At 32.4% G+C, this 12,123-nt stretch overlaps 1 long non-coding RNA gene across 1 annotated transcript; it reads left to right on the top strand.

Annotated features, from left to right (window-relative positions):
* The first annotated feature begins 2,349 nt into the window (after nucleotides 1–2,349).
* On the top strand, nucleotides 2,350–7,505 carry LOC143074719 (uncharacterized). The gene is made up of 3 exons (XR_012978030.1): nucleotides 2,350–2,558; nucleotides 4,517–4,573; nucleotides 6,322–7,505. It is a non-coding gene; the product is annotated as an uncharacterized LOC143074719 (long non-coding RNA).
* The last annotated feature ends 4,618 nt before the right edge of the window (nucleotides 7,506–12,123 follow it).

Here is a 12,123-nt window from a genome sequence, read left to right as displayed (position 1 = left end):
ATCGTCAAAAAAAGGGGGTGGGGTATGTTAATGTTGTTTTTGTTTTTTTCGTATGTGATAAAATATTCTGATTCCCAACTTTGACGAAAACAATATGTTGATCTTAGAGGGTGAAAACAAGTTTCTGAATAAGATTTTGCATCATTAAATTTACTGTTAAATTTGAAAAAAAAATATGTTCAAATGGAACAATTCAACAATTTGACATCTTAAACCTATATCAGGTAGATTTAACCTCGTCTATTGATGAATACATTATTTTTTTTATAAATTTTATTACTTAATCAAACCTTTTAATCTCTCGTATGAATTCTGTTAAATTTGTCTTTTGGTGGCCTCTTATAGGGCTGCAGATAAAATTAAACATGCTTACTGGTGTCGTACATATATTTACATTATAATTTTATCGGACAAATGTTTTGACATTAAAAAATGTAATATTCTACTTAGCGGTGACAAAATGCGAAAGTCAACTATTCAAAAGAATAACTGACAGTCTTTAATCCTGAAAAAAACACTGGTAAAATATGACCTAACATGCAAAGAGTCGACAACCTAGTACACCCTTAGCATAATCAGATAATAGCTATAATCAATATATATATATATATATTACAGATGCTATACTCACATGACTAAGTGTGTGGAAATTTGCAGTTTTAATTTTAGATGCTGATTTTCCGTATATAACTATTGATTCTGTATATTCATACAGCAAATTGTTAATTATACGTCATGGGTCGATGTCACTGCTGGTGGAGATTTATTTTTCCGAGGGTATCACCAGCCCAGTAGTCAGCACTTTTGTTTGTCCTAACATGAATTATCATTGATTTGGTTATATTTATAAATTAACTGTTTACAAAATTTTGAATTTTTTGTAATACTAAGGCTTTTCTTCCTCAGGCATAGATTACCTTAGCTGTATTTGGCAAAACTTTTAGGAATTTTGGTTCTCAATGCTCTTCAACTTCGTACTTTATTTGGCCTTTTAACTTTTTAGATTCGAGCGTCACTGATGAGTCTTTAGTAGACGAAACGCGCGTCTGTCGTATATACTAAATTTAGTCCTGGTAGATATGATGAGTTTATTTACAACCACTGGGTCGATGCCACTGCTGGTGGATATTTATTTCCCCGAGGGTATCACAAGCCCAGTAGTCAGCACTTTTTGTGCTGACATGAATTGTCATTGATATGGTTATATTTATAAATTTATTGTTTACAAATATTTGAATTTTTTGAAATACTAGACTTTTCTACCTCAGGCATAGATTACCTTAGCTGTTTTTGGCAAAACTTTTAGGAATTTTGGTTCTTAATGCTCTTCAACTTCGTACTTTATTTGGCCTTTTTAACTTTTTTGGATTCGAGCGCGCGTCACTGATGAGTCTTTTGTAGACGAAACGCGCGTCTGGCGTATATACAAAATTTAGTCCTGGTATCTATGATGAGTTTATTCATAACATGACAAAAAATGAACTTATAATTTGAATTTAACACAAACATGAAGGTATTAAAAATCTCATTTTTTTGTGGATTACAATTTTATTATCTTTATATTCTGCAGATGAGAGCTGTAGTTCACAGTCGAATGTATAAATATTTAATTTTGAAACATAAAACAAATTTTATGTATACTTTTTACACTCTTTTAAACTATTCCATCCATATGAAGCCAGCTTTATTGGATTTACAGGTCAGTAAATGTCAAATAAAACGAAATGCACAATTATTCGAACACAGTTAATCGGAATCGTCAAAAAAGGGGGGTATGTTTTTTTCTGTAAAAAAATATACTAATTCCAAAATTTGACGAAAACAATATGTTGATCTAAGAGAGGGAAAACAAGTTTCAGAATTTCTGATTGAGATTTTGCACCATTAAATTTAATGTTAAGTTTGAAAAAAATATGTTGCATTGAACGATTCAACAATTGGTAAATAATAAATGTATTATTCTTTTTCGTTTATTACTTAATCAAACAGTTTGATTACACGTTTGAATTCTGTTACATTTATCTTCAGAGGGCCTCTTATAGGGCTGCAGATAAAAGGAGATACGAGTACATGTGTCATACGTTTATTAACATTTTAATTTCCATCGGACGAATATTCGGACTTTGAAAAACTATTATATTCTATTTAGTGGTGACCAAATCAGACAGTCAACTATTTAAAAGATAAATTGACAGTCTTAAATTTTGAAAATAAACCAGACAACTAATAATGTAAAATTATGACCTACCATACAACAAGTCAACAAGCTGGGACATCCTTATTATATATCAGATAATAGCTATAATCAATGTATATTGCAGATGTTATATTCACATGGCTAAGTGTGTGGAAATTTTCAGTTTAAGTTTTGATTTCGATTTTCCGTAACTATATATTGATTCGGTTTATACAGCCAACATATTGTAATTAAACGTCATTACAAAACACAAACTCGTCACTATACACAAACATGAAGGTTTTTAACATCTCACTTATTTTGTGGGTTATAATTTTACTAATTTCATGTTCCGCGGAGGAGAGCTGTAGTTCACAGTCAGGTAAGACATTCAAATATTTAATTTCAAAAAAGAAAACATACATTGTGTAACATTTTTACACGCTTATAAATTATTCCGTCTATATTTAGACCCTTCTACAACGATATTTGTTACATGAACACGTATACAAATTGCGGTTTTTATCTAATGCAATCTATTTCAACGTTGTTTTAAATTTAGACTTGTATATATATATATATATGAGTCTAAATTGAAAACTACGTTCAACCCTATGATTGCGTTGGATAAAAATAGCAATTTTTATACGTGTGCATGTAAAACAAATTTCGTTGTAGAAGGGTATAAATACAGCACAAACAACATTTACCAAAAGACAAAAAAAGTGAAAAAGTATATCTAAACAAAGCGCATTTGACAAACAAGTCGAGCAACTGATGTTCTTAAACCCTGCTAACTGCCATTGGCGATTGCCAAATAAAATTGATCACGAGGTGTAACAAAATGGATCTTAATATAAATTTAATACTAAACAGAAAATGATAAACTTGTGACCAAGATGTCATGCCACAAACACAAGGTGTCAATTTTTTTTGTACACCTGATCTAGATTTCGACAACATATGTCTCTTCAGTGATGTTAGGGATCGAAACGGTATTTGGAAGGCCATATAATTTACCCTCAATTTCAGATAGACTCTTGAATTTTAAAAGTCAATATAGGATGAACGGATCATATAAACCGGAGGGAAAATATGATACAAGCCCAAACGAAAGAATATAAACGAGTCTAAATTGAAAACTACGTTCAAACCTATGACTGCGTTGGATAAAAACCGCAATTTTTATACGTGTGCATGTAAAACAAATTTCGTTGTAGAAAATCAGAAATTCAGAAATATTTATTCCTTCTCTTATATACAATATTGTTTTTGTCAAAGCTTGAAATTAGACAATTCTTTTACATAAAAAAAAATCAGAGCTCCCCCCCTTTTTTTTTTGTTTTGAACCAGTGCTCATTTTATAGCTATCTGAATGAATTGGTCAAATGCCGAGTAAGTGTAAGTTATGGGACACAAACAAATGGTCGGTAAGACAATTTGAATAAGAATATATACATTTAAGTATAATCAGTAATAGCGACCTCTTTCGAATGTACAACAACATTCGCTACATGTAACAATTTTTGAAAATGGTATTAATATGGTTTCTCCCCAGTTATAAATAGTACAAAATTGTGGGGTTTTCCGTCTGTTATAGTTATAAATAGTATGAGCAAAATAGATAATTGAAAGAATTTGCATCGAAAGCGAAAACAAAAATAAATTCAAAACACATTATTTAATTGAAAGAAAAGGTTCATTGTTCTGTACGATTATATTATATATTGAAATCAAATAGTTTAATCCTACGATACTTTTACAAATGAATAAAATAAAAACTGTGTAATTCATGTAATGTTATTATATACATGTTCAGAGTATCGATCGAAATGTTCGAATTAGAATATCTTCAGATTTGTAAATGTAGGATGTTTTATATACCATATGTATATACCATGACTTCATGAAATGAATGCTCTTGCTTAGTCAGAACTGAAAATGATAACATGCCCAAAGTAGGATATTCGAGGAAATTATCGTGTTCAAAAGCGAATATGTATATTCTCACTGGAAAGCCGCGCAAAAAGAAAACCTCGTACACGCGTCCACAATAAAAAAAAACTCCTGTTTTAAGCTAAAAATCACAGTGTTTAAGCCTGCAACAAATAATGTGAGGCTTTTTGATTTTTTGTATATTTAAAATCTAATATTCGAGAGATTTGATATCCCCCCCCCAGTCAAGGCAGTAACGGTAGAAACATTGTTCACTTTAAAACAGACTAGCATTGACCTTCCCTCGAAATATTATAAAAGAGCAATGTTAACTCTGGACAATTCAGTTTCATGCCAAAATGTTTCTCTTTCATAATTTAATTCAAACGATCCCTTTTTTTATAGGAACGGTTGCAGATAGCGAAGTTCGTCACTGTTCACAAAAGAAGAGTGAAGATATCGGTATGTATTGAAAACATACCAGTTGAATTTCCTTCAAATTTCAAATACATTTCAATAAAAACAAACACATTTAGAGGACCTTGTTCTGATTCGATCGAGACAAAAACAAATAATTATGACATTGCAGAGTACAGAAAACAAAAAAGAACATTATGATAAGACAAAAACATAATATTTGGCAAACTTTTGCTCTAGAGACTTTCTATTAAAAATATGATTACATTCTGAATATATCAAAATGGAAATATGAAAACTAAAAGCATAAGGCCAATGAGGGTTCTTACAGAAACGGCAAACAAATTTGAGGTTCAATAGTTGTACATTTTTACAATTATATGTTTCAAATGATAACTTGCAAATATATCTATTGAAAAACAATACGGTACCAAAAGAGGACGATAGATACCAAAGGGACAGTCAAACTCATAAATCTAAAACAAACTGACAACGCCATGGCTAAAAATGAAAAAGACAAACAGAAAAACAATAGTACACATGACACAACATAGAAAACTAAAGAATAAACAACACGAACCCCACCAAAAACTAGGGGTGATCTCAGGTGCTCCGGAAGGGTAAGCAGATCCTGCTCCACATGTGACACCCGTCGTGTTGCTTATGTGATTACAAATCCGGTAAATAGTCTAATTCGGTAGGTCACATTCATGAAAGGGAAGGGGATTGTAGTTACGACGTAAGGAACATATCCGATATCATTTGTGAAACGGTTATTCCATAACGGTCAACCAACTCGTGATGGCGTCCGTAAAATTTACGATGGGATGATTTCAACTTCACCATTTGGAACTCTTGGTTTAATAGCTTCCTTGTGAGCAGTAACCCTCTATCAAGAAAATCATGATAGGAAATGCAAGCACGGGAATATCGTATCAATTGGGAGATATATACCCCGTATGCAGGTGCTTCTGGAATGTTGCTACTTATAAATGGAAAGTTCACAATTGGAAAGCTAAAATCATCTCTTCTGTCGTAAAGTTTTCTTTCAACCGTCATTGTCAATTTCTAGATGTAAGTCAAGATATGAAGCTGACTTAACTGTATCTGTAGTATCCTTTATCTCCAATTCGATGGGACAGATGAGTTCCACATAGTCACCAAATTTTGAATTGTTTAGTGAAAGAACGTCATCTATATAGCGGAAAGTAGAGTTAAAGGATATTGCTAACTTCGTATCTTTCTTCCTAAGAAGTTCCTGCATGAAGTCAGCCTCATAATAATAAAGAAACAAGTCGGCAAGTAGAGGGGCACACTTTGTTCCCATTGGGATGCCGACAGTCTGTTGAAAAACACGTCCTCCGAACGTTACAAATATGTTGTCAATCAAGAAATCAAGCATCTTGATAATATCGGTTTAATGTTTTAATCATTTTTTTTAAAACCAAGTAGCTTCTTTTTTAATCTTGTTTACAATGCCGGGATATTCTAAGTAACTACAAAATTAAATTCAGTATAGAATTTGCTCATTGGTGAAGGCAATTTGATGACCTACACTTATGTATTTGGCAATCATACCATATCTCTTTATTTTTATACAGTTCTACTACCCTATTCTCCAATTGCCTTATTTGTTACTTATGTTTAAGTTACAATTATGGCAAAGATCTTGCAAGTTCGTAAGTCAATGCTGATGTGTTACATGCTTGCCATATCATACAACGTAAACATACGTGCAATACCATCACTGGTCTCTTTTGGTTAACACTTTTGATAATATTCTTCGTTTTTAGGTATAACCGAAAATGAACGTAGAATATTGCTTATAGGCCGGACTGAAGTCGGTAAAAGTACTACTGGAAACACAATATTGGGGGAAGACGTTTTTGTGGCAGACACTTCGGGTGAGTCAGTAACGAGAAAAACGGAATATGCGCGCTCACTGCGTTACGGGAGAAATCTTGTAGTTGTTGATACTCCGGGATTGTTTGATACAAGTATACCCAATAACGAAACTATGATTGAGATTGCACAATGTTACACCCAAACTGCTCCGGGTTTACATGCTATCATTTTTGTTACTGAGATTGGACGATTCACCCAACAAGAAAAAGATACATTTGACTTTTATCTAACTTATCTTGGAAAAGAAGTAATTGATTACATGATTGTAGCTTTTACTGGAAAAGACAGACTTGATCATAAAAAACGTACAATTAAGCAGTTTGTTTCCAATTTAAAAGATGGATCGGATCTAAGGTGGTTGTTGAATCGGACGGAATACCGATATACAGCGTTTGGATATGGCGGTAATCGTGCTGATCGTAAGGCAGAAGTGATCGAACTTCTAGAAATGGTCGACGACCTTGTCAAAGTAAACGACGGGAAATATTATACAAATTACATGTATAAAAGAAATGAGAAATTATTAAAAGAACGATGGGAAGAAGAAAAACGAAAAGAAACAGAAAAACTTGAAACGGAAATACAATCAGCTAAGAAATCTGCTCAAAACGAGTTTGAAGAAAAACAAAAGGAACTTGAGAAAGATTTTGAAAACCAGAAGATTGAACATGAAAATAATATGAAAAAAATTGAATGCTAAATTCAACGAACAAGAAGCTGATATTGAGAAGATAAAAAACAAAAACAAGCAGGACCTTGATGAAATGCGGAGAGACATAGAAAAAAGAGAAATGGCATTAGATGTTCGTCGCATAGAAACGGAAAGAGACATTGAAATAAGGTTGCGAGAAGAAGCTGAAAGAAAATTGAATGATAAGGAAATGACGTTTCGAGAGGAAAATAGATCAGATTCTGGCTTTTTTGTGCAAACTTTCATGGCAGCAGGGAAGGCTATAGGAGCTGTTGTAGACCCTGTTTATAATTTTTTTGAAAGATTATTGTAAAGTATATAAAACTCATACGTTTGTCTTAGAAATGTTTTATTTAAAAAGGCACCATGTTCTTTAAAAAACAGGCATACCTTCCTTCAACTAATTAGCCATTTTTATAACAGGGACATCATATAGATGCTTGAAGAAGAAAAATCGATTATCTTTCTTTGATTTTTTAGTCGGAAGAATTTATGCTTAAGCACAATAATAGTTCCTCGTGAATTTACACCTACCACAGTTGGCTGTTATGTTGTTTTATGGATGTGAAGTTATTCGATATTGGATATTCAATTTAAAACCGGCTGCTAGCAGTCGGTTGGATATTCAAATTTATTTGAAAATCATAAAAAAAATGTAATATTTGATAACATTAAAAGCATGATTTTCATAGATGAAAGGAGCGAAAATATACGTAGGAAATCGTTTAATCCCCATCAAGTAGTCTTACACCTTCGTTGTCCACAAATATAAATTCTAATAAATGTTTATGTAAAGTGCATATTTGTCTTTATGATACATAGGTTTTTATCAATAAAACGACTTTTTAAAAATGTTAATATATATCTAATATTTCTCAAAACAAAAACAAAAACCTATGACTTCAGAAACATTTAGAAAAAGAAATAGAAATAAATATGGAAAGCCCAAAAACAGACATACATAGTGTAAACCTAACTTAGACCGCTTAAATGACGGTCACACCCCCCTGTTATGTCGAAGTACATATAATTGGACAAATTCATAGACTCTGTATATATCATGATTGTATTTGTATATTTAAGGACTTTTGAGAATATTGTCATCTTCTATATATACGGAGGGCATAGATTGTCACTTTTCAGCTAAAAATTGATAAAATTTCAAGACAAAGGGCACAGGGCAATGGAGAGAGTCTCTGGTCTCTCAATCTGTCTATTATTAAACAGACAGTAATTTAATAGGTAGATACAAACGAGACTAAAAGATATTTGTGTACACTTCCTGTCTTCTATCTTTGCGGAGGTTCCAAAGTGTCTGTTGGATATTCAAAATATTTAGCGAAAACCTACCAGAGACTGCTTAAATGACGGTCAGATCCCCCTGTTCTTTCAATGTACATAAAATAGGACGAATTCATAGACTCTGAATATATATAAAGATTGTATCAAAACGATTTTCGAGAATATTGTCATCTTCGATATCTACTGAGGGCTAAGATTGTCACTTTTCAGCTAAAAATTGTCAAAATTTCAGGACAAAGGGCACAGGGCAATGGTGAGAGCCAAGTGACAATCTAAGCCCTCCGTAGATATCGAATATGACATTATTCTTTAAAATCCTTCTAATAGAACCTTTAAATATACGGAGTCTATGAACTAGTTGAATTTTATGGACATTGAAAGACCAGGGTGGGTATCACCTTTATTTAGGTCTCAGGTAGGTTTTCACTAGTATATATTTCTTTTTGTGGCTTTCCATAAATATTTCTATTTATATTCCTAACTGTTTTCAGAGTTATCGGTTTTTCTTTTTTTGTTTTAAGAAATATCATGTATAAAAGTACATCTTTGGAGTTTTTTTTAATGACAAAAATCTATATTACATAAAGACAAATATGCAAGTTAGAAAAGGGTTTATATTCGAGAACAACGAGAATTTGCGATAGCTTAACTATAAAAATATGCTTTTTATGTTATTAGGTATTTATTTTTTTATGATTTTCAACTAAATTTTGAATATCCAACCGACTGTTAGCAGCCGGTAGGATAGTGAATATCGAATATCGAATGACGAACCGGCTGCTAACTTCACATACATTCCAACAATTCTATAATTTTAAAGTTTACAAATATATCGAAGCTCAATTCAATAATTTAAGTAAAACCGCATATAAAAGATGTGTAAAACCCGAAATAAGACACATTCATCGGCACCATTCAAATAGGTGAAAACAAATGCATCCGGTTTTAACGTTTTAATATGCATACCCACCTTTACCCTTACCTAACACAATAGTCTAACATCACAACATAGAAAGACACACTATTGAATATCATACGAAAAAGCTTTACCTGTTTAAAACGTATTACAAACGGTATATGCTGTCCTTATTTTTTTATCGAGCCCACGAATTAAGATGCGTTACAGATAAACTTATAGACCTTTTAAAAAAACGTATTCTAAAACGTTACAAATTTAACAATGCAATTAGATCTTTAAATAATGTGGTATTCGTTATAAATATTGATTTGGTTATCAAAAAAATAAAATTCAACTAAATATTATTGATGTACTATATACATTCCTTCATTGCACATGATCACCGAAACACGAAAAATCCTGCATGACCATAAACGAGATAAAATAATGGATTCAAGACTGCGGGTGTGTTCTAGTTTGGTTAGAAAGTACGAGAACAAGAGAACAATCAAACAGATTTTATCTTACAAATTTTTCCTTTTTTACTATATGTTTTCATTGATGATTCTTCTTGTCATTGCTTTTTCAGTTATTATTCATGAGTTTGAATGTCCGTTTTTGGTAGCTTTACCTCTCATTTAATAATACACATTTCTTTCTTTTAGAATCGTATCTTGATCTAAAGATGTGTTAAATTTAATTGTCTTGATTGGGAAGTTGTTTCTCTGACGTATACTGTACATTTTCTTTCGCTAATAACTCTCCAAACAACTTACTCCTTACTCTTATTTACACTTTACTTATAATTGCAGCTGTAGCTAAGTTTAACAGATTACCTTGACCTTCAAATTAACAAATTTCTGAAAGTTTACATAAAACATCTATAAAAGACGACAATAGTTTCTAGGAGAGGGTCTTCTTTAAATAGTGTAAGAGAAGGATGCCAACATTTGCAACAAAAACGGTTCATTTTCATTTGTGACCCATCTACATTCAAAATCGGAAACTTCCATTTTCTATTTTATTATGCAATTTTCCGAAACCTGACTTTTACAAACAAACTTGTCTGATAAAGGAGGATCTTCAAAGGAATGAATGAACTATATAAATGGGGATGATTAGTCCGTTTAAAATTCATCCGGTGTATATTATAGTCACAACGCGCATGCACATAAAAAAGGAGCAGTGGCAGGCGAGAAAAGGAAAGAATTGGCAAATAAAGGTTGATTTATATTATTTCAATAAAAAACCAGCATCGTTTCCTAATCATTGAACAGAAGAAACTAACTATCTGGTCATTATCAATGTTTTCAGTAACGACAGCTTCCCTTTTAACATGAGGGTAAAGTATTTTGCAAGTATTTTGTTGGGAGATTTATGTTAGTTATTCTTTTGTTCCCGTTTTTTAATTGTCATTGTTTTATACGTACAATCAAATTGATTGATTATCATTTCTGCTTAACAAATAGTGGCGAAATATTTCATAAATATTCAGGTCATTTACCATTTGATTATGCCCGCGTCACACTGTCCCGATTTTTATATACGATGGACACCCGAATGAGAAAATTGTAAGTTCGTACGAAGTTCGTCCCGATCTCGTTAAAATACCAAAAAGTGACCGAAGAGAGTACGATGAATAACGAAGACTATACGATGGTGCCGAAATTATATACGATATCAAAAGATGGACATACGAAGATTAACCGAAGACGGGTATTTAAGCTTTATATCTCAGCCGAAGCCTACACGATGTATCACGAAGGCTACACGATGGATTACGAAGGCTACACGATGGATTACGATAATGGCGCAATGGCCATACGATGTCTAAAAGACGTCGTGTACAGCTTACGATGCATTTAAATTATATGCCGAAGGCATCACGCGTTTTAAATTGTTTGATCAATATTGAATATATATTATATTGTACATTTCATTTCTGGTTTAATCATAAGACGGAAGTCCGTGGGCTGGGTTTTCTTCGTCGTCTTTGGTTCCGTCTTCTCCGGGAAATAAACAAGATAAATAAAGGTAAAATATATGTATGTACATAATACAAGTATACAAACGATCTAAAAATGCGTTCTACCTGTTTTGAACTTTTTTATGATACGAACAGAATTTCGAAAACATATCGTTTCTGTACAAGTCTGCCATGCATGGCGGGAAATCGATCTTTTTGTCTAATTCTTATAAAACTTAGTTTATTATCTCCTCGCCTACTACATGTAAGTTGCGTATTGATAAAATTGTTATGGACACTCTAGAACCAAAATGCTCAAAACTTGGTATGGTGTTACTCGTTAAGAATATCTTAAGCGCTATTGACTTTAAAGTTCAAAAGGTCACAGTGGCAGTTGTAATACAAGGCAATATCACCCTTGTGGACACTCTAAAACCAATATGCTTCAAAAGATTTTAACAACATTTGGTATATTGATCCTCCTTGTAATGATCTGACATGTTTAACGTTCAAGGCCAAAGGTCAAGGTCATGCAGATGGACTTGTTTTTTTCTCCTTGAAATAGCATAATACACAGGAAATTGGTTGCTCATTTTTTTACCTGCTGGTTCTAAAGACAATATTAAAGGTACTTCCAGTTACTGAATGTTTTGGTTGATTTCTAAAAAAAAATCAAATATGCATATACAATTTACCATCTTCTGCATGTGTCATATACAAATATATTGTCCATATTTGTCCGCAATATGTTACATACGAGGCAATGCCACGCTCGGCATTGCCTTGTTTGAACTGTAAAATGTGTGCATTAATCTGAATAAGACCCATAAGTA

The sequence above is a fragment of the Mytilus galloprovincialis genome, chromosome 5 (assembly GCF_965363235.1).
Source record: "Mytilus galloprovincialis chromosome 5, xbMytGall1.hap1.1, whole genome shotgun sequence".
NCBI lineage: Eukaryota > Metazoa > Mollusca > Bivalvia > Mytilida > Mytilidae > Mytilus > Mytilus galloprovincialis.
This window is presented reverse-complemented; position numbering and strand designations above follow the sequence as displayed.